Genomic DNA, 27,639 nt, shown 5'->3' on the forward strand with positions numbered 1-27,639 from the left:
ACGCCCGTACGCCTCACTCCAAAAACACTACAGGAGCAAGCGCACGCCCCTGTCTCCTTTGACTCTGACTGCTCTCGCACGGGCGTGTGGAAAACATCCACGCCCGTGCTCCCGAATCACAGCGGCAGCCGCACGCCCCTGATGCTTCTCTAGACATCCGAGAAAAATACTAAGTGTTACACACGCCCGTGCGGAAATTCCCCACGGGCGTGGACATTCACATGCCCAATTCACAGGGGCAGCCGCACGCCCCTGTGTCTTCTCAGGATGGAAAGAACTCCTCTGCAGAGTTTCGCAGGGACGTGTGGAAATTACCCACGCCCATGCATGGTTCACAAGGTTACCCACATGGGCGAGTCCACGCCCCTGTGTGTTCTCGCGAAAAATCTGCCCAACTCTGCATGAATCCACACGCCCATGCGGAAATTACCCACGAGCGTGTGACAGTCGCATGGTCGTTCACAGGGGCAGCCGCAAGCCCCTGTGCCTTCTCTGGATGAGCTCGCAGTCTACACCCACGGGCGTGTGGAAATTCCACACGCCCGTGTGTTTTCTCTGGATGACTTAGAAAAATCTGCAGGCTCTACAGAATATTTCTGAACATGTTTGCACACTCAGAGCCTGCCCTATTATGAAAATTTTACTAGTAAATGAGCTAAACTAAAAATTGCACACGACCAAACTTTCGCCAATTCCTAAAAAAGGACACGATGACTTTAAAAACCCACAATGAAATTGCAGCACAAGCATCTAAAAATTCAGACATCAACACTTAACGATTTATTTATGCAAACGAGCTAAACTAAAAGATAAGAAAACAGTAAAAACTTGGGTTGCCTCCCAAGAAGTGCTTGTTTAACGTCACGTAGCTTGACATATCTTGTCTTACCTCACGGGGGTTCATGAATGAAAGTCGCCCTCTTACCCATGACTTGGAAGCATGATGTGCAAAGTCTCTTGAGGGGTAGAGGGTGTATTATCGGGCTTCGGACCACCTAGCAATTGTTCATCCAACCTTCTTGGTTCATGTATGTCTCTAACAGACTTGGAGTAATTTCGGTGGCGTCTCCTAGCCCTCTTCATTTTCCGGAGCACCTTCTTCAATATCCCCGGGGTAGATGTCACCTCCTTAGTCGACCCAAGCATCATTACTTCTTCATTGCTCTCCTCTTAGTCGAACAAACCTTCATATGGATCCGGGTTGAATATTTCCTGCATGTATTCATCAACAAGCTCATCAGTAGTGTGTAGGAAATACAAAGTGTCATCAAAATCGAGAGAATGCCGCATGGCTTCAGCAAGGCGGTAAGTGAGTTTGTCATCTCCAACTCTCAATGTGAGTTCTCCGCCGTCCATGTCAATCAATGCTTTGGAAGTCCGCAAGAACGGTCTCCCAAGTATCAAGGGTACATCCGCATCCTCATCGACATCTAGCACTATGAAGTCAACCGGAAAAATGTACTTGTCCACCTTGACAAGCCCTCCTTCAATGATGTCTCTCGGATGTTGCACCGTTCGGTCCGCCAATTGTAAAGTCATCCGAGTAGTCCTAGGCTCTCCCAAGCCTAGCTTTTGAAAAAAAGTATATGGCATGACGTTGATACTTGCCCTTGAATCCGCCAGTGCCATTTCTTAACCTAAGTTGCCGATGTTACACTGAATAATGAAGCTTCCCGGGTCTTTCTTCTTGTTCGGCAAGTTCTTTTGCAGCACCGCCGAGCATGAAGCATCTAACACCACTGAAGCACTCTCCTCCAACTTCCTCTTGTTGGTCAACAAGTCTTTCAACAAGTCTTTCAGGAACTTCGCATACTTAGGCATTTGAGCTAATGCCTCTACAAAAGGAATGTTGATGTGGAGTTGCTTGAATAAACTCAGGAACTTCTTATACTGTTCATCCCCTTGGTCATTTTTCAATCTAGAGAGATAAGGGATTCTTGACTTGAAAGGTGGGGATGCCACCTCTTTCTCTTTTTTCGCTCCCTCCTCAACCTTTACAATCTTGGGTGCGTGTTCTTTCGGCTTCTCACTCGGAAGCCTCCCTTCAACCTCACGACCACTTCTCAAAGTGATCGTCTTCACATGTTCTATAGGGTTGGTTTCCGTATTGCTTGGTAAACTTCCATGTGGCCTTTCAGAGAGAGACTTCGCAATTAGCCCCACCTGATTTTCAAGGTTGTGCAAAGAAGCGGTGTGGTTGTGAAGTGTAGCCTCGACTGATTCAAACCGTGTATTTGCAGATTGAACAAATCTAGCCAAGTGCTTCTCTAAATCCGTCATTCGGGTTTCCAAGCCTGAAATTCTATTTTCCACTTGAGGGGCTTGTTGTTGTTGAAAACCCGGTGGCCCCATAGCCTTTTTTGGTCCTTGATTAGTCCATGAAAAGTTGGGATGATTCTTCCAACCTGAATTGTAAGTATTACTATATGGGTTCCCTTGAGGTCTCATGCCATTACCTACAAAGTCAACGCTTTCCACTAAAGAAACATCACCAATAAAGATCGGGCAATCGGAGGGAGCATGTGCTCCACCACAACCGGTGCAATTGGTCACGGCCGCAACTCTATTCGAAGCTATGAGATCTAGCTTCTTACTTAGACTCTCTACTTGCGCCGCCAATGAGGTCACCGCATCAATTTCATGGATACCGGCCACCTTTATCTTCTCTCTAGCATTCCATTGGTAACTATTTAACCCTATTTCCTCAATTAATTGATGAGCCTCATCGGGGGTTTTGCTACCTAAGGTACGTCCTGCTGCCGCATCCAAGAGTTGCCTTGTGCTCGGGTTCAAAACATTGTAGAAGGTTTGAACAATCATCCACTCCGGGAATCCATGTTGCGGACACTTTCTCAGGAGCTTCTTGAACCTTTCCCATGTCTCGAATAGAGACTCCAATTCCAACTGAACAAAGGACGAGATATCATTCCTAAGCTTTGCTGATTTTCCGGAGAGAAATAACGGCCTAGAAAAGCTTCTACCATCTCCTCCCATGTAGTGATTGATGCTCTAGGTAATGAGTGTAGCCACTGCTTCGCTTTCCCCTTCAAGGAAAATGGGAAGGCTCTCAATTTGATGGCGTCATCCGTAACCCCATTTATCTTCAACATGTCGCACATCTCGAGAAAGTTCTCTATATGACTATTTGGATCCTCATCGGCCAAACCGTTGAATTGTGCGGACTGCTGCAGCATATGGATGAATGCCGGCTTTAGCTCGAAGTTCTGAGCTGTAATCGGGTGACGCACAATACTCGATTGTGTCCCCAACACTGAAGGTCTGGCATAATTAGATAGTGTTCGCTGTTGCTCATTCTGTTCTGCCATGTTTTCAGATTCCTCTCCTTCCAAATCAGCTGAATTATGCTGTTCTTGCACAGGTTCTTTCCCTTTTTTTCTAAGTGTACGTTCAAGCTCAGGGTCTCCCTCAATCAGTATTGATGGATTCCCTCGGGTCATAACCTAGAGCTGCACCAAAAAGAAAGAAAAAGAAAATCAGAATGATAATAGAATAAGAACACGTGAAATAGAATGTGTGGTGAAATAGCTAAGAAAACAAAGTGCAAAGTATCTCTAAACGCCTAGCTCCCCGGCAACGGCGCCAAAAACTTGACAAGATCCCCTTGCATATTGCCAGCAAGTGCACGGGTTTGTCGAAGTAATAATCTCGGGTGAGCTGGTATCGAATCCACAGGGAGTAGGGAATAAAAATACTTAATTCGATTCTTAGCTATGTGAAAGATCAATGATAATGAGTGTGATAATGATTCAATTCTCAACAATAAAAGCAACAAGAAAGGGAGCAAAAGTAAAGAAGAGGGTAAGGCAATCGATAAAGATGGGATACCCGGATAATACTCCACCTAGGATAATTGTTTCAATTGCAAGAACCCTCTATTATGCTTCCTAATCAATGCAATGGTGAGTCGTGGAAATCCTTAATTACATAGTCCCAAATCTAAGGTCAACTATGCCTGACTCTATACATATCCCGGAGGAGAAATCGAACAATCTCAACACCTCGCACTCGCATAGAGTTGCAATGAGTTCTAGGGATTCCAAGTGATAAATCTCTTCCTAATTATAGACCTAACCCTTTGGTCCAGGTGGAAGATCACTAACCACAATTAAGCCCTAGATACTAAGACACCTCAACTCTTCACTCCGTTGCACGCACAACTGAGCCCCAGCGGAAGTTCATCCATTAGACCATCCACTCTATTATAGCCGCAAAGAACTCGAGGAACGGAGGCAGAATCTATCACACTGGAGGGAAAAGGGGACACTCCTGTACCTCTCGACTCACCCTCTCAACCATCTCCAACCCTAGCTTTGTCTAACGCTCGTGGTGTGTCACTCACTCACAAGGTTACCAACAAGAACGCTCAACCCTAGTGTCACTCTGGTGGAAATGTTCATACAATCAAGCATTCAAGGTTGGAACTCACAACAAACATCAATTTATTGGAACCATAATAAAGAGGTTCAAAGAAACAAATACATCCTAGGGTTCACAATACCCGAGTACCCACTAGGGGTTTAGCTCTCCATGGAGCTAAGTACAATCAAAGAAATAGAATGTAAAAGCAATGAATTCATAAAGAAACCCCCTCGATAATCATGTCGATGGTCTTGTGGAAAGTCCTCTACTCATCGTCCAAGGATTCCCTCGTCCTGTATAGGATGCGCCTCAACGGAAGCTCCCCTACCAACCTTCTTCCTAAGGAATGACGATGTTGGAGCCGTAGAACCTCTCAAAAACCTTGGCCAATACCCCTCGAAACCCTAGCTGAAGCCCTCTCTCAAGTTGGGGAAAAGATGAAGAAAAGAATACCAAAATCGGGGCTGAATCGGCTTTTAATAGGGCTGGAATCGGGCGACTACACAGGCGTGGATGCTCCACCCGCCCGTGCGGAATTTCCACACGGGCGTGTATAATTTCCACACGCCCATGTGGATTCTCTGTTTCTCTGGTTTCTCGGCCGGCTGTGAACAGTGCTGCTACAGTAAATATTACAATGTTACTACAGTGCTCTGCTATAGTATTCGACCTGAATAGCTTCTCAATTCCATACTTTCATCGGGGTAACGCAAATGGACACACGTTCACGTCGTGGATCACTTGCTTCTTCAATGGTGTACATGTTGGTGGAGCTCTTGTTCTATGTGCATAAGTCGGAATGCTCGAATTTGACTGTCTTTGTGCCCCTCCAAATGGATGTGCCCACTCGAATACGAGGAGGTTGGCACACACTCTAGTATCTCACACCTGACCTATGTCCTAGCGTTTGAACCTTAGCAAGATTTCCTCCAAAATTGGTGCATTATGATCCACATTAGCCTATTTCCTTCATACTCGGCCTCACAGCCCTACCTGCATAAAAGTAACATAAAAACACACATATTAGTGTAAAAACCCAAGAAAAGTAATGCTCAACATAAGGAAAGAATGCTTCACATTCATATCACACAAGCACTTATCACCCACGAATTGTAGGCCTAGCAAAATCTAAAAGTGTTCTTTGTTGCCCCTCTTATTCTGACATATTTTTAGATTCTTCAACCTCTATTTCAGATGAAAAATTATGTTCCTACACAGGTTCCTTGCCCCTTCTATGAAATCTCAGCTCAATTTCAGGATCCTCTTAACCAAGGTTGAAGGGTTCCCTCAGGTCATAACCTGTAGCTAAAATCAATGAAAAGAAATAATGAGAATGGCGAAAGAGAGAAATATGAAGTAGAATAGCAAATGAAAATGTAAATGACTAAAGTAACCAAGTCCTAGTGTTATTAATATCCCGTTCCCCTGCAATGGAGCCAAAAACTTGACACGTATTCAAATTGCGTGTGAACCGCAAGTACACAGGTGTCAAAGTATTAAATACTCCTGTGAGTGGGTAGTCGAATTCACAAGGAATAGAAGTATTAATAGTAACCAATTCATAGTTATCTAGTCAAAATCAATGGATTTCGCCATGACCATGCAATGTTGCGACATGATCGTGTCAGGGGCACTAACTACATGTCAATAATTCTTCACTAAAATCATCCTTGTCCAGGGATTTTTGGAGGCATGGGTACGGTCGTGTGTTGACCGTGTCAAGCTTGAAAGTGTCCTTCTACACATAATTCTTACTGGATCAAACTCTTGATGCATTCTCTGCAAGTGCACGGGTCGCACACAAGTAATATAATGGTACCCCGTAATGGGTAGGGTTATCGAACCTCAAGGATTAGACTAAAAATACTCACTTAGCACTGATCTCTAGTGAAAAACAAGTAGGTGATGAGATTGAATAAATTGAAGAACAATTAAAAGAGAAAAGGAAAATAGAATAGATGGAGATAAAAGACAATTGGATTAAGTATCAATAGAAGAAAACATTGTCCCGGGATGTTCCATCTACACTCAGTAATTCTCACTCACTCTCAAGGTTTACTAGGTACATTCTTGGGTTCTAGTGTGTGCTCAAAAGCAATGAAGCATCTATGGTTCTCAATTACACCAAGTTTTCTAAGATAACTATGGTTCCATGGACATCAAGTTTTGCAATCACATGAGGCAACCGCAACTATGGCAATCCACACACCAAGTTTTACCTAAGTAACTATGCAAATCTAACACATCAAGTTATGCAACCACAAGATTAAACACAAGAACAAAAAGAACACTGTAAATCATGAAGAGTAAAATTGTTTAAACATACAAAGTTTCAGAGTTCCCACCCCAGGGCATTGTAGCCAGTTAGCTCCTCATGGGTAGGTACAACATGAAGAAGATAAAACTAGATCTAGAAAAAGAAGACATGACTCCCTTCTCTTTGAAATTTGCCCCTAATGTCGAGCTCCTTGTGCTAGCACCACTTCCCTTGTGCCTTCAACTCACCCTTTTATACCTTAAAAAGTGTGGATAAGCTTGATTTTTACCCTCATCCATGTCCTTCTGGTGGAGAAGAAGATCCATGAACAAAGATGATTACGAAACCCTAAAAACTGGAGTTATAAAGAGGGATTTCAGGCTCGACACGGTCTGTGCATGCTCGTGTCCAGACCGTGTCATGTCGGGAGAAAGTTGGGTGAAAAGGAGTGCCCCTGCATGGAAAGTTCCGTGGAAGGGACATGATCGTGTCCTGACCGTGCAATGCTGTGACATGATCATGTCAAGGCACCCAGTGCATGTCAATAATTCTTCACTAAAATCACCCTTGGCATGGGATTTTCGGAGGGCATGGGCATGGTCGTGTCCTGACCGTGTCAAGCTTGAAAGTATCCTTCTACACAGAATTCTTGTTGGATCAACATTGAGCTAAGAACTTCGGAGGGTATGACACGAGCTTGTCCGGCCTGTGTCAAGATTGAGTACTTGAACTCCTTTTGAATATCTTCTTGTTTTTTCCCGAATTCACTCCAAAATGTATTGATCCCTTAATTTCTGCACATTTAACAAAAATATCAGTAATAGCACTGCTCATGTATAAAAGTAGACTTGAGAACAAGCAAAATGATGCATTTAGGGTATGAAAACATGTATACAAAGTGCACTCATCAGTACTTATCATGGGGGATCATGAAGTGAAATTTCTTCATATGATGCCAATGAGGAAACCCCTTCCATGAGTGAATACAGTCTCAAGCGTTCCCATTAACCTTTAAATCTCCCTTTGTAGAATGAGAGATCACTATTGCACCATGTGGGAAAATTCAAGTGACTTCATACGGTCCTGACCATTGAGATTTGAGTTCCCCAGGAAAGAGCCTTAAACATGGATTAGAAAGCATAACTTGTTCTCTAACCTGAAACTATTTATCTTTCCTAATTTAATTATCATGGAGCCGCTTAACTCTTTCTTTATATAACACCAAATTTTTGTAAGAATTTTAATGGTGTTCCTTAAGCTCGTTCAATTGAAACTTCAATTTCCGCCCTACTTCTGCAATGTCAAAATTTAAAAACTTAGTTACCCAATATGCTTGATGTTCTAAGTCAACTAGCAAGTTACAAGCCCTCCCATAAACCATGAGGTAGGAGGTATGCCCTATGGATGTTTTGAATCCAGTTCTGTAAGCCCACAAAGCATCATCTAAGCGTTCAGACTAATCACAACTATTGTGATGCATGTTTATTTCTAGAATTCTCTTTAATTCCATATTCATGACTTCAACTTGTCCACTCATTTAAGGGTGGTATGATGTGGCTAGATGATTATTAACACCATATTTCTTCATAACCTTCTCAAATTGTGTATTGCAGAAATATGTTGCCCGATCACTGATAATTTCCATTTTAGTGCCAAACCTGGAAAAGAGCCTTTTAGGAACTTCACTACCACTCTACTGTTATTCATTGGAAATGCCTGCCCTTCCACCTATTTAGAGACATAATCCACTGCTACTAATATATACTTGTACTGGTTCGAATTGAGAAATAACATGAAATCGATTCCCTATACATCAAACACTTCGCATTATTAAATAGGCGGTTGTTTCATTTCGTCATGTTTTGAGAGATTTCCACTTTGTTGACATTGATCATAAGTTTTTACAAATTTTTTAGCATCAACCAATAATGATGGCTTAAAAAATCCTACTTCCAAGACCTTCTCAATTGTGAGGTTCACCCTAAAGTGGCCTCCGATTACTTCTGAATGACAATGCTTCAAAATTTCCCATACCTCTAAATAACACAAACATCACCTCACCACTATATCAAAATATATATTGTACAGGAATAGATCTTCCCTTACATAATGCTTAACATTAGACAAGAATTTATTCCACTATTGATACATCAAATGGGTAGGAATGTTTTGCCCTACAATGTAATTTGCAAAATCTACAAACCACAGAGGATCTGACTCTTGAACTAATTTTCCCTAAACCCTGTAAAAATGTTCTTCAGAAAATGAATCATAGATCTCTTTGCCTTGAAAAAGTGAAAGATGATCAGCCACCACATTTTCTAAGCCTTCTTATACCAGATTTCCTAATCAAATTCTTGTAAAAGAAGGACCCATCTACCAATCGTAGCTTGGCAACAGTTTTCGAAAGCAAATATCTTAATGCTACATGATCAATGTAAACCACCATCTTGGACAGAACCAAGTAAGTGCGGAATTTATCAAAAGCATAAATAATGACTAGTAATTCATTTTTTGAGGTGGTATAGTTTCCTTGAGCTGGATTTAGCATCTTGCTTGCATAATAGATCATGGAATTACTTGTTGTGTCTTTGCCCCAACACTACTCCAATTGCCTAATCATTCGCATCACACATAAGTTCAAAAGGAAGGTTCCAATTAGGTGCCTTGATAATGGGGGCTTTTATCAACATCTCCTTCATCAATTTGAATGATTTGAGACACTCTTGATCGAAATTGAATGCCGTGTCCTTCCCTAATAGTTGTGTCATTGGTTTAGAGATTTTAGAGAAGTCCTTGATGATTTGCCCATAGCAACTGATAAATGCCTAAATGTATGGATTTTATATGTATTTATTATGTATAAATTATGTATTTTACTGATGAATCAATGCTCTTTTATGTTTTAATTGTTTAATTTCATGTTTCAAGCATAAAGGAAGCCTAGGTGAGCTCAACGACGCAATTTGAGAAGAAATCGACACCAAAAATGTCATTTTAGGATCAGGCACTGTATTAGCACTATAGAGGCCCGAAGCACAAAGACTTTGTGAAAATCCTAAGTCGAAAAATCCTTACGGCCAACGTCACAGCCTTGAAGTCAACCGCGAGCAATTCAGAGAACTGTAGTACTGTAGGTTTTTGTTGTAGCAATTTACTGTAGCAGTTTTACTGAGCAATGTTGTAGGAACTTAATGATTTTTCTGGGCCATTTTTTGAGCGACCTCACGGGTAGTATTATGACCATAAAGCCACTGATAAGCCAACTCGAGAATTTTTTCAAAGAGGGTTAGGGCATCATCTTTGGTGACTTTTGGCCACTATTCTCCACCATCATCATATAGGGTTTCAAGGTTGCGGGAGAAGATGCATCTAGGGTTCAAATCCAAGGAAAGAAGAGGAGTGCTATCAAGGAGAAGATCTAGGAGTTTGCCGGCGTGGATCCAACAAATTCTCATCACCATCTTCTAGTCTTCATCTTAGGGGAGTTTGTTTTGACTTTGCTTTGTATCTCTTGTCTACTACACTTGCTCCTTTGTTGATGATGAACATGACTCCCAAGGTTGCCAGGCATCCGGTGAACCTTGGGATGAACTTTCTTTTGTGGATGTTTTCATTTACATTTATGGTATTTGTGTTGTTTGTGGTTTGAGCCTTGTGAACTTTGATGTGTTAATTTGCATGAGAACTCTATATTTCAACTTCTAGGTTGTACTTGGTAGAGTGACCATCGCCCTTGTACTAGGCACACTTGGCTTAGAAGGGATTCATGTACGAATACGCCATGACCATCAAGTATTTCGCACCCTTCCAACCATTAGGGCTATACCTAGTTGAGTATCGGCCCTAATTAGAGAGATCCCAACACTCAATGCAATCATAGGAGGATTTGGGCAGAAGTGATTCCGACCCTATGGGATTAGGGGTTATCACTGTGACTATCAAGGTAACCTATTTTTGGATGTCTCTTGGCTCATCCACCATTGCCTTTGTAATTCTAGCATCCCTCTGGCTTTAGTAGTCCCAAGGGGATCCTCACCCGGGGACCTCGGACTTTCATTGTTACTTGCTTCCTTAGTATGCTTATGTGGTAAGCCCTAGTCCATGTGTTTATAGTTTTCTGTTTGTTATTTTCCTTATCTTGGTTTAATCATATAATTGGTAGACTAGATAGTGCCATTTAGGGGGAAGTAATAGCATCTCTTGGGAACCCAGGGAATACGACCCCTGTGTCACGCATAGGGTATTATTTGACGACCTGTGCGCTTACGGATCACCGATCAAGTTTTTGACGCCGTTGTCGGGGATCCACGAGGAATACCCGGAAAACTTTGAACATGTTGATTTGACCATTATTTTGTTTCGTGTTACCATTCTTGTATATATTCCTTTATTACATATTTTTATATTTCCCTCTTGTAAATATGTGTGCGCTAACTCTTATTTTTGTAAATATCTCTTTTGTCTTCTTCAACTATGGCTTTGACTAATGATTGGGATAATTACCACTGGTTGTAGGACTTATTCCCTCATCACTCATGCGAGCCGACTAGATGGGGGAGTTTTTATTTTGATGATGATCAGTGGAAGAAACAGTATTGTGAGAATTCGTCCAATACAACTCTAGAGTTGCAGAAGGTCTAGCTATTTCTTGAGGAATACATGGCGACAGACGGGGAGAACCTTGTAGGGAATTATGGTCCACTTAATTGCCGATTTCACCCTGTTAGTGATGAATCAAGAGACAACTCAGATGGGACCTCACAGCTAACAAGTCTGGTTGAAGAAGTGACAAATCCAACGGGGTCAGGAGGTTCAGTGGAAATGGATTATTTGCAATGGAGTGACTTATGTTCGATAGAGGCTGAGGTTCAGGTGGTAGAAGACAGTTCGAGCAATGACAGTTCATTGGAGATAGAGGAAGAGAGAGTTAAGAAACATAATCTCGGAGATTATATAAGATTGAAATCATCAATTGAAAAACCGCCTGAACTAGTGTTGGAATCGCTTCTTGAGCATCTAGAATATGCCTTTCTGGGTGATGGCTCTAAGTTCCCAGTCGTCATAACATCTTACTTGATAGCTGAGTAGAAGGACAAGCTTCTAACTGTATTAAAAAAGCACAAAAATTCAATTGCTTGGAAAATCATTGATATCAAGGGGATCAGTCCATCTTTTTGTACACAAAAGATTCTCATGGAGGACAATCACAAACCAAGGGCGATACCCCAACCAAGGCTTAACCCTAACATGAAGGAGGAAGTAAGAAATGAGGTTATCAAGCTACTTGATGCAGGGATAATCTACCCTATCTCTGATAGTGCATGGGTAAGCCTAGTGCAAGTGATACCAAAGAAAGGAGGTATGACGGTCATCACTAATGAGAAGAATGAGCTTGTTCCTACCAAAACTATCATGGGTTAGAGAGTCTACATAGACTACAGAAAACTCAATGATGCCATAAGGAAGAATCCATTCTTGGAGCTCACCACCACCATCTCAGATCTGAGGTTGAAGAAGGGTTTGGAGGGCATTTTTACGGCGAATTTGGTGAGGAGAGCATGATTTGGAGCAAGATCTATGCCTAGGACTTGATTTGAGAAGGTTGAAAATGAAGGGAAGCCACCCCTTTGAGTGACTTCTTTGGAAGCTTCTACAGTCTTCATCCTTTGAGGGAGCATTTTTCATGTTTTGTTTGGTTGTTTGCATGGATTTCTTGTTTTATTTGGTGACTATGAACAACTAAACCCCAAGGTCACCGGATGTAGGTGAACCTTGGGGGTGAACTTGTGCTTGTATGGTTGTTTAGTTCTATTTATTGCATTTTGGCTTGTTTGTGATCCATGTTTGGTGTATGTGAATGCTTTGGTATGCATGAGAACTCTGTATATCAATTCTTAGGTAATGCTAGGTTGCATGACCATTGCCCTACTGTTAGACTCACCAAGCTTGGAAGGGATATACGTATAAATACACCGTGACCATCGGGTATTTGTACCCCTCCAATTCTAGGGTTAAGTGATAGCTTGCATTCTAAACCTAGCTTGAGAAAACTACTATTCCCATTGCAATCATAGGAGGATTTGGGCAGAAGAGATTTCGTATCCAATACTCGTACCGGATTAGGGGTCAATTGCAGTGACCATCGGGTTGACTTAATCTAGGGTTTTCTTGGTATAGCTAGCCAATTGCATGTTAGTTCTATCATTCCCCACACTTTAGTAACCCCTGACAGGATCCTCATCCGTGATCGCTTTCCTCCCCTGCTTACCCCCAGTATTTAGCCTTCGCTATTAGCATTTTACATGCATTTTCTTAGTTTCTTTGCATACTCTCTATCTTTCAAACTTGTTGGTTAAACAACATCTCAAAAAGGAAGTAAGAGTAGATTCTCAGGCCCTTGGGAATACGACCTTCTCACAGTCACATGAGAGGTATTACTTGACAACCCATATACTTGCGAGATTGCACAAGCGTATCAGCAACCCACGTGAGCAAGAAAGCTTTGAATGTCCTTTATGGAGGTCAGGGGAGGAAGTCTTTTGATTGTTATAAGTTTCACTTTGTCAACCTCTACGCCTTCTTGTAGGAGATTTTATGCCCAAGAACTATTCCTTAGTTCACCATGAACCGACATTGTTGCTAATTGAGCACCAAATTTTTTTCTTCACATCTTAAATTTTGCCAGATTATGTAAACATCCATCAAAGGAATCCCCAAAGACTGAGAAATCATCCATGAAAACCTCTATGATTTCTTCAATGAATTCGTCAAAGATGGACATCATGCATCTTTGAAATGTTGCTGGTGCAATGCACAAACCCAAAAGGCATTCTCCGATATGCAAAAGTATCATAAGAACAGGTAAATGTGGTATTTTCCTAATCTTTAGTTGATATTAGTACTTGTAAGTACCCTAACATACAATCCAAGAAGCAATAAAATACGTGTCTAGAGAGACACTCTAACATTTGATCTATATGGTAATGGAAAATGGTCCTTGTGTGTAGCATTGTTTAGCTTATGATAGTCTATGCAGACTCACCACCCAGTGAGTGTGTGTGTGTCAAAATTAATTCATCATTCTCATTTAAAACTACGGTCATCACTACCTTTTTTGGCACCACCTGATCAAGGCTAACCCATGAGCTATCCAAAATTGCGTAGATTACCCCAACATCCATTAACTTCTTCACCTCTATCTTAACTACATCCATCATATTTGGATTTAATCTTCTTTGATGCTGAACTTTCGATTCCATGTTATTCTCTATTAGAATTTTATTTGTGCAAAAACATGGGTTAATACCCCTGATGTTAGATATTTTCCAAGCAATAGCACTCTTATGCCTTCCTAAAACCCCCAATAATTTCTCCTTTTGATTTTTTTCTAAGGTAGAGGCTATTATCACAAGCAGCTTGGAATTTTCACCCAAAATTGTATCCTACAAATATTCTAGTAATGTTTTCAACTCAAACCCTGGGGTTCTTCAATTAATGGTTTTAGTTTCTCCCATTCGGATGATAAAACTTCCACTACTTCTCTAACACCTGGGGATGAAAATTTGTATCATTCTACATTGATTGAGCATATGATTCCATACTGAAAGTAGCCTATTACATTTTTTATTTGATGATGTCACTTTTCTCAGATAGCACATACTTATTCATGTCCAAGGAAACTGACATCACTTATTCAAAATTCAATTCGTTGCTCAGTTCCTCTTCAAATAACTCAGTTCCTACACTAGTTGCACAACTAACTTGTCTTGAATTGTCATGAGAATTAGCTACTAAACCATCCATACAAAACTCATCATAGTAGTAGTTCTCAATATTGCATGTGTAACGATTGCCCTATGTGACATGCAACAGTAAATCCCTTAATTCTGACTCTTCCTCAAGGAATTCAGAACGAGAAGCACTTGCTACGTAGGAATAAGTTTGGAGTGCTTCCAAACTGAATTTTCCTACAGTAGTGTGCTAATTAGAGTATTTAAAAAAAAACAAACAAACAAAGACAAATACTGAGGAACAGTAAAAAGAAGGGAGAAGAAATATTCACAAAAGTATGAATAATGTAAATAAAGGCTAGATCACTGGTTCTTAATTTTTCTTAAAGTTACTAATCCCCAACAATTGCGCCAAAAACTTGATGTATACTTTCTGCAAGTGCACTAACACACCGATTGCGTGTGTCCGCAAGTCCACGGGTTGTCTAGTAATAAAGTACTCAAAGGATCGAGTAATCGTATCTATAGGTAATAGGAATAATAGTAATAATTAAAACTTCACTAATTAGCCAAATTCAATCAATGAGTGTATAAAGATCAATTATCAAGTAAGTAAATGAGTAGAAGTAAACAAGCACAAGGGAAATGAAAAGAGACCAGACAAGATAAATGCGGTACTCAGACAATGCTCCCCATAGGATGTTTACAAGTGCAAAACTAATATCGTGCTCCCTAATTGAGAATAAATGAGTCACAGAAATCCAAAATAACACCGATCCCAAATCTAAGGTCAACCGGTGACTAGCCCCCTACAAGGTCCCAGCGGAGAAATCTCTCAAGACCTCACACCACATATAACTGCTTGGAGTTCTAAGCATTCCAGATAATAAACCATATTCCTAAATGTAGATCTAATTCTTTGGTCTAGGCAAAAGATCCCTAATCCCATACGAGGTCTCAGTGGAGAATTCTCTCAATGCTTCATACCACATATGATTACTAAGAGTTCATGGAATATGGAGGTAGAGCAAACCAAACCGAAGGTAAAAGGGGATGCTTTGGTACCTCTCAACTCACCCTCTCAACCTTCTTCAATATTGGTAAATCTAATCCTAGTGGTGATAGTCATTCGTCACTATGATAATTAGGTTTAGCTCTCAACCTAGTGTCACTCTAAGGGAAACCATTCATCAAACACACAAGATTGAAACTTAAATTAAAAACTCATTAAAAAGGAACATAATAAAAGTTGAAAAAGATTACATCCTAGGGTTTACATGTCCAAGTACCCACTAGGGGTTTAGCTCTCCATAGAGCAACACAATATACAAAGAAAACAAAAATCAAAGAACATAGAATCCATAAAAAAAAACCCTCTTTAGATCTGTGTCGATAGTCTTCAAGAGCCACTCCTTCTCCAAGAACCTCTCCTTCAAACCTAGGGCACACCCCTTCAAATCAACATCATCGGTGGCTCCAACAATGGTTATCCTTTGAAAGAGTACGATGAAGATCCATGGAGAATCTCCCCTTGGATGTGCAAAAGCCTCCTCCAAAACTCTAGCCTACTTCCCCGAAGACTTAGGCAAAAAGATGTGGAAAAAACCCTTGAGCGGCCTTTTTATAATATGAAAACTGGGGATCGACGCTACCTCGCCACACCTGTGTGGAGGGTGTGTGAAGTTATGTCAGGATATTACAATATTTTTGCTATTTATTTTTGTTATAGTATTTTGCTACAGTACTCCGCAATTTCCTGTGCGAGGCCACACGCCTGTATGGGGTGTGTGTGGAATTCTGTCAATCTAACGTCTGAGATAACTTCTGAAAATTGCCCCTAAGCTAGTATTCACACACATGACTGCCTTCGTATACTCCTGACATGTCAATTGGCTTCTAAAGTCTTCAGGATTTGGCACATATGCACTTGTAGATGATCCAACTTGAGTGTTCATCCTTCAAGCTTACGAAATCATCTTAGAAAATTCTCCACAACCCTTCTTTGCTTCTTTCTCTTCAATTCCCTTCACATGCCTAAATTTCAAAAAAGAACACAAAACATATGCTATTAATAAACATACTTGAATATAATCATGCTCAAATTGCATAAAAATTGTGATCAAATATATAATAAACAAGCACTAATCATCCACATATTGTAATAAGTAATAAAGTGGTGCCCTGTGATGGGTAGGGCTGTTGAACCATAGAAACTGGAACTCCTAATACTAATTACTCTTCTAATCTCTAACTAATAAATAATGGCTTAAAAGTGATTAAACTAAAGAAAGCTAAAGGAGAAAGATTGAAAGGATAGGTGAACAAAGGAGTGAATCCTGGTCAAGAAGCTCTCCAAAATGTCTAGATCTAGGGCTTAAAAAGCACTTTTTTAGCTCAACGCAGTCAAAGTATAGTCATGCTTAAGCCATGCTTTTGTCATGAATTTTGCAAAAAATGGCTAAGTGTCCAGATAGTGAAATGGACAGGGAGAGCATGGGCATGCTCTGCCAATGCTCCCCAGAAGCACGCCTGTTAAAAGAGCAGAGAAACCGTGCTTTAGCTATTTGGAGGAGTCTCTAAAATCTAGTGAAAAGCACAGGGAGAAAGCCCGGGCGTGCTTAGCCCATGCTTCCCTTAGAACACACCCGTGCTTGCATTGTTGCTTAGTCATCCTAAATTTAGCAATAGGTACAGCCAAAAAGCATGACCATGCTTAGGCCGTGCTTACCTTAAACACTTAGGAATTGATGTTCTTTTGCAGACTTTTGCTTTCAAACCTCTTCTGTTGTTCTAAAACCTATCATTCTGCACAACAATAATCGAATACCTGGAATAGAACTGAAATATACACAAATAATTCTAAAGGACATGAAAGATGTAATTTGGATGTAAATAAAATATAATATGAAATGCACTTATAAAAATCCCTAAGTGAAAGATTGAAGAACAAGATTTAGATGCTAGAATAAAATACAAAAAAATAAAAGGTGAAAACATATATAGGTAATAAAAGGAAAATAAAAATGACAAGATTAATATAATCCTAATGTTCCTAGAATACAAGCCCCTGGAAAGGACACCAAAAACTTGACAAACACACTCACTATGAGCACAATAGACCAAGTTTGGGTCACATAATTAGTAAATTGTACCCTAAGGTTTGGGTAGGTGATTGACTGAAAGCAAGATACACACAAGTATACGTGTCAATCAAAGTAATACATCCAAAGAGCAAGGTCGAATTTATAGAGACTAAATAGCACGAGTACTATGTCTATCTTCGCTAGCTAAATACAAATCAAGGTCAAGTTACTTTTTAAAAATAAGAAGCGAAAAACGAATTAAAGACCTAGTCAAAAGCAAATGAGAATTAGAAGCAATGAATGAAATGGTGCTCGGATATTACTTCACTTGGGAAATTAGCAAGTAATATAATTGCAAATCAATATAGATGAACCTTTTAGCTCAATTGGAATGAAGACACTCAAAGATACACTAAGTGCACTCTCAAGACTCCTCAGTGACTAATCCCATGCTACGGTAAAGGTGAATCCCTCCTATCTTTACCTTTGAATGATTACAATAGGCTCCACAAATTCCATGTCAAGAATTGGGATAAACCACCAAAATTCTAATCGAAAGATATATGGTGACCTAACTATCTCTAGCAAGCATCAGTGATATGTATTCATCTAAGTGTGTTCTCCTCACAATGATCTCTCTATACCTATTATGACAACAAGATGGTAGTGCCTCTCTCGATACCCAAGACCAACAATGATAAACTAAGATGAATCCAAAAAGCCAAAGGAAATCTATAGTAAAAAGCAATACAAAATGAAAGTATTCCCATGTTACATCAATCCAGGCACCCATGTTAGCCTTCCATGGGGCCAATGTTCATCACTACAATATGGAAAGCAATCTCTAAAACCCTAGCCATGAAAATAAAACCCCCTCTCAATGTCTTTATTTTTTAGTAGATGTGAGCTGATGTCATTTTCAATGGATCGTCACTTAGGTGACTCCTTCTATCTCCTCCTTAATGCCTTCAAAGCTCCCATCAAACCACGGCCAATAGCCCTTAGTTATATTCCCCAGAAAATTAGGTCAAAATCTGAACCCCCGAATCTTTTCTACGCTTTCTATTTATAGTACAAGAACCTGATCGGTACATGGGCAAGTACACAGGTATTTATCTTGCCCGTGTAACTATCAGGATGGGTTGAAAGTCCTAATCACAGGGGTACACAGTTGTGTGTACACAGTCGTGTAGTTCTTCATCTGTTCGTGTAACTCTTAGGCAAATCAAATCTTCAACTTTAAAGTTGCACGACCATGTATTCTTCTTTTGCCCGTGTTCTCATCTGCAACATGCTCTACAACTCTTCAAATGTACACGTGCATGTTCTTCACGTGCACAGTTGTGTTTTTCTTGGTAGGAGAGTGATCAGGGAATAAATGGTGTCCACATGCTTCTCTGGCTGCTCCTCTTCCAAATTGTACATGGGCAAGTACACGGGCATGTACCCTGCCTGTTTAATCCTCTGTTTGTTGCTTTTGGCAGCGTTTTGCTTCTGATTTGCTCCCATTAGCTCTTGTTGTGCTTATTTTATCTTGTAAGGAACAATAGAACAATTAAGTACCAGTTATCCATAAAAACACGCACTATAGGACAACTTAAGTGACAAAAATAATCAATACTACATGTATAATATAGCACTTATGAGTAGACTAATCCACAGGGACTTGTGCTCCAACTACTAATTCCCGCTATTATCTAGCCAACAAAATTAACTAATAAATGCTAAAATAATAAACTAATAAAGGGATGAAATAAACTAATAATGATGGTGAGTCTAGGGTAAAATCAAGATCATAATATGCAACCTTGGATTCAAATCCTCATGAGACTACCTTGCAATCGATTCCCTACATTGACTATGTGTTAAGTGTTCCTAGACCATGGAGACTCCTACATTCAAATGACCCATTTCTCAAGGCGATCAAATCCTAGTCCCATATGACAGCACCAATTGTACCATGATTGCAATAAAATGCTCGATGAATCCATCTATTAGGTTTAATCCTAATTCAAAGAGATTGATGTCATACACCCTATCTTTATGTGTGTACTCAACCTCTACCATATATATCATGACCTATCATGATTGATTTCTCAACACTAATTATTCATGGAATTCAAGTACGTAATTGGAGCTCTTGCAAAAATAATCACAAGCATGAAGAACACATAGATGATTGGAAAGGAAAAACAACTAGTCAATACATAACTAAGGAAAGCAAATTACAAGTTCATCTCAAGGTTTAAAGATCCATGGTACCCCTAAAGGTTTAGTCTCTCATGATACAAGAATAGCCAAATCAAAAACTAGATACAAACTTGAAGACATGGAAAGAACTTCCTCAATTTATCTCTCTAAATGGGTGGTGGAATCTCCCTAATTGGAGTCGATGTTGCCATTAATTCTAATACCCAAAGGGCCAAAGGAGCAAGCTTAACTCATCAATAATTGGCCCTCTTTAATCTCCATCTGAAACCTTAACATTTGATGAAGCCTTCGTCTAAGTCCCCTTCAAAGTCCTATTTATTAGGATTTATACCATAGGTATAAAGTTGCACGCTAGTGTTTAGGGTGTACCTAACACATGCTAATTGCTAGTGGCACTCGAAACTCAAAATTTTGTGAATTGATGAAAAACAGATATTTGCATGCCCAAAGCATGGCCTAAGGATGTCCTTGCATTGGGCTATCTGATTATATTCATTTCAAGCCAAATTTTTGCATATCTACAGTACTCAAGAAACCACTTTGCCTTGTTTTGCTCTAATTTGCTCTAATTTTCCTTCCTTTCATCCATGATACCTAATTAGATACTCAACGAACATAAAATGCCCAACAAAGCACAAAAATAAAGAAATTCATGCTAAAAGAGAAGTTAAGTGTATAAGTTTATAATATAAAAAATATGTATTTTTGATAAGTATTTGTGTATAAGAATTACTAAATATACTTTTCTTACATTGAGCATCACTTTCATCAGATTTTATGGCTCATTCATGTGTATTTGTGTTCTTTTGTGCATTTAGAATTGTGGAGAGAAGATATGAAGAAAGGAAGCAAAAAAAGATCATAAAACCCGATTTTTGAAGAATCTCTTATACCGAACAAGGATCAAGGCACAAGTTGTGATCACAAGCATATGGGTGTGTGCCAACCTCCAAAAAAATGTGCAAGTGAATCTATAAATTAGAGGGGCACAAAGGCACTCACACACACATGCTCCAACTTGTGCAATATTGTCAAGAGTTTCATCAACGTGTTTGAAAATGAAGATGTAACATGATCTACCGCATGGATGTGTGCCCAACCATGTGGCCTCAATGGAAGAAAATGAGTTCAAGAGTACTATAGCAGTAGTAAAGCAATCACCGCAGCAAAGTACTGTAGCAATTACTGTTGACGGCGCTTAGAAAATGAAGAGCCTGAAATTCACACACCCGTGTGGTATTTCCATAGTGGAGTGTGAAATCTTGATTTCAGCCTTTTAAATACCGCTTCGAAGTATTGTTATGGGAATTTTTTGGTCTATCTTTTGGAGAGAGTGTGGCTAGGGCTTGAAGAGGTTTTTGCTTGGATTTTGGAGCTTTTCTAGGGCTCTCGACATCTATCCCTTTCGAAGGAGAGTTATTGGGGGAGCTTCCGACGGCATTGTTTCGGCGTGGTGTGCCCTAGGCTCGACAAAGGAATCTTTGGAGAAGAAGAAGCGACTCCTCAAGACATCACCATGAAAAGCAAGGGGGTTATCTTTATAGAGTTTTTGCATTCACTTTTAATTCTATCTTTGATATTGTATTGCTCTATGGAGAGCTAAACCCCTAGTGAGTACTTAGACTTGTAAACCCTACGATGATTTTTTTCATTAACTTCTATTAGGTTTCCTTTAATTGATATTTTAATTGAGTTTCAATCTTTTTTACTTATTGGTTTCATTTTCCCATAAAGTGACACTAGGGTTGAGAATTCATCTAGTTAACCTCTTGAATGAGTAACACTTCATTAGGTTAACTTAGCAAGATTGAAGAGGGTTGAGAGGGTGGATTGAGAGGTAGCAGAGCATCCCCTTTCCCTTCTGGTATGATTTATCCTACCTCTACATTCCAAGAGTTCTTTGCGGTGATGATAGAGTAAAGTGCTAAGAGATCTACTCCACTGGGGTTGTGCGAGAAACGGAGTGAAGTATTGAGAAATCCTTAGTGTTGTGGCTTAATTGTGATTATGGATCTTTCGCCTGGACCAAAGGGTTTGATCTAAATTAGGGAATAGGATTTATCATTTGGAGTCCCTAGAACCTCAAGCAGTCCCACATAGTGTGAGGTGTTAAGAGTATCTCTTTCCACTAGGGCATAGCGTAGAGGGCTAGTCATGGTTGACCTTAGGTTTGGAACAGTGTGTCTTTGGATTTCCATGACTCATTAAACTTTAATTAAGGAAGCATAATGTTAGTCTTGCACTTGAAACAATAGTCTTAGGTGAGCATTGTCCGGGTACCCCATTTTACCATTGGTTACTTTCTCCAATTACTCTTGTTTGCACTCTTTTCTTTACTTTTATTTTATTTTCATCAACCGTTCGAATCACAATCATCAATCAATTTTCACTCTAGCTAAATAACAATACTTTTTGTTTCTAGACATCTATTCCCTGTGGATTCGACTACCTACCCGTTGGGTACTTTGTTACCTCAACAACCGGTGCACTTACAGTACATACACGCACGGGGTGTGTTAATTTTATACGCTCATCACCAATATTTTAGATGAATCAATAATAATACCTATATTCAAATAGCAGTAGTGCATATCAATTGGCTACATGAAAAATCATAACTTTTGGAAAAGGACGTGAACTCTCTTAATACATCACTAATTGTTTGGATGAAGTAAACAATAATAACACCATCCAAACAATAGCAGTGTATATCTAATCAGCTACATCCAAAATCAAAACACCTTGTTAAATATGCTAAATGTTTATAGAGCAGGGGAATAAGTTCGATAAATTCTACATCATAAAATTAGAACCATGGGAGGCCAACTAATCATTTATAAAAAGATGAATTTTACTAAACAAATTGTACTAGTATAAGTCTTATGTAGCAAATAATAGTTATTGTATTTTATACGCTTGCCATTTATTTCGTTAAGAATTGATGCCCATTTTGTGCTTAATCATGTGTTATTTACATTGTAGGGCACAGAAAATCCATGGAAAACATGAGGACACAATTATGGGGAAAAAGAAGAAAACCAGGTTTCTCAGTACTGTAGCGTATTTATGCCGCTAGAGCAATGTAGTAATTTTACTATAGCAGCTACTATAGAACCTGGAGGTTTTTCAGGACAGAAAGTTTTGCCTAACTCATGCGGCCTCCATACGGGGCCGTATGAAGGCCGTATGGACCTTGGTATGCCGTGAATCATCAATGTTTTGGGCTTAATATGTTCTCTATACGACCTCATACGGACCGTATGACCCAAGGATTAAAAAGCAAGTTTCTAGGGCTGGAAAAGTGGAGCTTTTGCCACCATTTGGGAGAGGAGAAGAGTCAAGAAACGAAGAGACCTTTGGAGGCAAAGTTCAAGGTCTAGAAAAAAGGTTTCAAGGGCTCCATCACTCAAGGGGGAGATCCACCACCAAAGAAAGAAGGATTCTAAGGACCGGGAAGTGGCCTTCAGTTAGGGAAAGTGTCATTTGGAAATCCTTAGATTTAGTGATAAGTGCTTGTGTGATATTAATGCGAAGCATTCTTTCCTTATGTTGAGCATTACTCTTCTCGGGTTTACACTAATATGTGTGTTTTTATGTTACTTTTGTGTAGGTAGGGTTGTGAGGCCGAGTATGAAGGAAAGAAGCCAATGTGGATCATAATGCACCGATTTTGGAGGAAATCTTGCTAAGGTTCAAACCCAAAGACATAGGTCGGGTGTGAGATGCTAGAGTGTGTGCCAACCTCCTCGTATTTGAGTTAGCACAACCATTTGGAGGGGCACAAGGGCAGTCACACTCTAGCATTTCAACTTATGCACATAGAACAAGATCTCCACCAATTTGTCCGTCATTAAAGAAGCAAGTGATCCACGACGTGAACGTGTGCCCATTTGCGTTACCCCGATGAAAGCATGGATTCGAGAAGCTATTCAGGCGGATACTACAGCAAAGTACTGTAGCAGCACTGTTCACAGACGGCCGATAAAACAGGAATTCAGAGAATCCACAGCGGCGTGTGGAAATTATACATGGCCGTGTGGAAATTCTACATGGGCGCGTGAAAAATCCACAGCCCCGTGTGGTCGCCCGATTCCAGCCCTATTTAAAGCCGATTCAACCCCGATTTCTGCATTCTTTTCTCTAGGGTTTCGGCTAGGGTTTTGAGAGTTATTGGCTAAGGTTTTTGAGAGGTTCTACGGCTCTGACATCGTCATTCCTGAGAAAGAAGGTTGGTAGGGGAGCTTCCGTCGAGGCGTATCCTATACTGGACGAGGGAATCCTTAGACCACGAGTTGAGGACTTTCCACAAGACCATCGCAAGACCATCGAGGGGGTTTCTTTATGGATTCATTGCTTTTACATTCTATTTCTTTGATTGTACTTAGCTCCATGGAGAGCTAAACCCCTAGTGGGTTCTTGGATATTTGTGTACCCTAGGATGTATTTGTTTCATTGAATCTCTTTATTATGCTTTCAATTAATTGATGTTTATTGTGAGTTCCAACCTTGAATACTTGTTTGTATGAACATTTCCCCTAGAGTGACACTAGGGTTGAGAGTTCTTGTTGGTAACCTTGTGAGTGAGTGACACACCACGAGCGTTAGACAAAGCTAGGTTGGAGAGGGTTGAGAGGGTGAGTCGAGAGGTACAAGAGCGTCCCCTTTCCCCTCCGACATGATAAATTCTACCTCCGTTCCTCGAGTTCTTTGCGGCCATAATAGAGTGAATGGTCTAAGGGATGAACTTAAGCTGGGGCTTAGTTGCGCGTGCAACGGAGTGAAGCGTTGAGGTGATCTTAGTATCTAGGGCTTAATTGTGGTTAGGGACCTTCCACCTAGACCAAAGGGTTAGGTCTATATTTAGGAAGAGATTTATCACTTGGAATCCCTAGAGCTCATTGCAATTCTATTCGAGTGCGAGGTTGAGAGGGTATCTAATCTCTCCTCCGGGACATGTATAGAGTTAGGCACAGTTGACCTTAGATTTGGGATTACGTATTCAAGGATTTCCATGACTCACCATTGCATTGATTAGGAAGCATAATAGAGGGTTCTTACACTTGAAACGATTGTCCTAGGCGGAGAATTATCCGAGTACCCCATCTTTATCGTTTGCCTTACCTCCTCCTTTACTCGTGCTCTCTTACTTGTTGTTTTTACTTTTGAGAATTGAATCATTTTCACACTTATCACTACTGATCTTTCACATATCTAAGAAGCGGATTAAGTGTTTTTATTCCCTATTCCCTGTGGATTCGATACCCGCTCATCCGGGATTATTACTTCGACAAACCCTTGCACTTGCGGGATATACGCAATGGGACCTTGTCACTGGGGAAGCATGATTCGGCCCGATCTCCACCTGCTTCTTCATCATTTTTTCTAAGGAGTGTCATCTATGAACTCTTATTGTGTTTTTCTTTACATTCTTGCTTGCATTTGTTTGTTAGCACACTAGACCCCCAAGGCCACCAAATGTCGGTGAACCTTGGGGGTGTTCATGCTTGGGTTGATTTGTGATTTAATTCATTGTGCTTTATGCTAAGAATTACTTATGGAGAGATCCATAGTTCTTTTTTGAGTTATACATGTCGATGTGACCTACTCATGTATATTAGATCGTGAATAAATTAAAAAGGGTTGCTTGTACCAATATGTCGAGAGATTGGATGTCGGTAGCCCTCTGATCTTCAAGGGTAAACTTAGGTTGAGCATACCCTTGTTTTGGGACTTCATTGTTCTTAATACAATAATAGGGGTGTTGGTTAGGAAGAGATTCTGATCAAAATTCGTATGGGATTAGGGTTCAACTATTAAGAAATTGGGTTGATCTAATCTAAAGATCCCTTTGTCCAAATCACCCTTGCATCTTTTATTCATCCTTGTACCACGATGACCCCCTCAAAGGGATCCACATCCATAGGCCTTTGAATTTTATTATTGTTCTTGTAATCTCTTACTTAATTATTTAATTTGTGTAGCCGTATCTTATTTATTTTCTTGCATTTAGTAGAGTAAATTCTCTTTCTTAAGATGTTGGGTTAGATAGTAGGTAGCGAAGGAGTAATAGTAGATTCTTAACCCTGAGGAATACGATCCTCGTGTCTTTACACGAGGTATTACTTGGCGATTTCCTACACTTGCTTGTAAGCAATCAAAACTCATCGGATATAAGAGAATGGCAATAAATAATTCAAAATGATGTTCAAAGGTCACAAGCGGTGTTCAAACCCTAGCTGCTTCCAAGCAGCTTAAGGGTGTAAACCGTGACAGTAAAACTTTATGTATGTCCTTTTACGTGGAGTTTACGACTGTAAGGCTGCCCTCGTAAGAGTTTCATCTCCTTTACAACCTAGGATATGGCCATAAGTTCTAAGTTATGACCCTTAAGGAACATAGTGAAGCGGGTCGTAAGGCTCTCTGAATTATCCTTAGGGTCATGTTATTGGTGTAAATTACCCGTAAGATACCCAGTAAGGTTCCCACGGAGGTTACAGGCCACAAGGGTCTCCTGGTCTACTCGTAAAGTGCTCTGGATGACCCTTGCGGCTCACCTTACATTCATAAGTCATCAACAATGTTCCTTTGAACTGTGTTCTTCAAGACTTACTGACCTTAAGTGCACTCATAAGGCTCTCTAGATCCCTCTTGCAGGGTGGCTTTCAGTATAAGGATGCTCGTAAACATCTCTATTGGGGCATTATGGTCGAGCTTACGTATGTAAGTTGCCCATAAGTAGTCCTAAAAATTGAGCAGAGTTTATCCTATTCCAACAAGAATGCCAAAATACAAATGTGACCTGGTGAGCAAAAGAATTAGTGTCTAGCATGACAACCAACCAACCAACTTATGGAAAACAATGACATGTCAAGAATTTTATTAGTAATTCAAATAAAACATAAAACTAACAACCAACAATCAAGATAAGAGAAAAAAATACAGGAAATGCTTTGGTTTCCTTTCAAGAAGTGCTTGTTTTACGTCACTAGCTTGACGAACCTGGTGTATACATGTCAAGGAGGTTCCAAATAGGAATACTCTTCAACCCCTACATGAGTGTCTTTGAAATAGTGCTCAAATTTGAAATCAGAGAAAATAGGAAACTTACCAATCACTTGTACTAACTCTAGTGTTAACTTCTTCAGCAAAATTGTATCCTTAACTTTCTTTGGTTGAGTGACCACCTTCCAATGTTTCTTCTGCATTCATTCCTCCACTTTGTTTGTTTGAAGAAGGGAAGTATCTCCTCATCTTAAGGGTCATCCAATGACTCCTCAAAAGGCTCCTTGTGCACCATGTCCTACACAAAATCATCAATAATAGAGTCATTCATATCAATAAAATAAAAAAGTATCATCAGAAGCAGGAGTCATGGCATCAAATAAAGCAAAAACAACTTCCTCATCTCCAACCCTAAGAGTCATTCTACCATTGCTCGCATCAGTAAAGGCTTGGGATGTGGCTAGGAATGGTTGACCTAAGACGAGTGGCACATCAACATCCCCATCGATGTCTAAAATAACAAAATCTACTAAGAAGATGAATTTATCTACTTTTATAAGAAGATCATCAATGATACACATAGGATGTCTAATGGATCTATTACCTAACTCAAGAGTCATCCTCGTAGGCATAAGGTCACTAAGCCCTAGCTTTCTGAACATGGTAAATGACATAACAGTAATGCTAGCTCCTAGGTCTACTAGGGCTTTCTCATTCACCAATTCACCAATATTACAAGGGATAGTAAAACTTGCTAGATCTTTCATCTTCCTGCAGACGTTCAGAGCTCTATCCTGAGAAGACACAGGGGCGTGTGAATGCCCCTGTTAGTGGCCCTATCAAGATCCACTCCCGTGTGGAATTTCCACACGGGCGTGTGGAACACTTAGACTTTTTCTCGTTTGGACAGGGAAGCCACAGGGGCGTCTGGATGCCCCTGTGGGTCTGGCACACGGGCGTGGGAAATTTTCAC

The 27,639-nt window shown here is 40.2% G+C and overlaps 1 non-coding gene across 1 annotated transcript; it reads left to right on the top strand.

Annotated features, from left to right (window-relative positions):
* The first annotated feature begins 2,830 nt into the window (after window positions 1-2,830).
* LOC120283103 lies at window positions 2,831-2,937 on the top strand. The gene has a single exon (XR_005543104.1). It is a non-coding gene; the product is annotated as a small nucleolar RNA R71 (small nucleolar RNA).
* The last annotated feature ends 24,702 nt before the right edge of the window (window positions 2,938-27,639 follow it).

The sequence above is a fragment of the Dioscorea cayenensis genome, chromosome 18 (genome assembly GCF_009730915.1).
Source record: "Dioscorea cayenensis subsp. rotundata cultivar TDr96_F1 chromosome 18, TDr96_F1_v2_PseudoChromosome.rev07_lg8_w22 25.fasta, whole genome shotgun sequence".
Classification (NCBI taxonomy): Eukaryota; Viridiplantae; Streptophyta; class Magnoliopsida; order Dioscoreales; family Dioscoreaceae; genus Dioscorea; species Dioscorea cayenensis.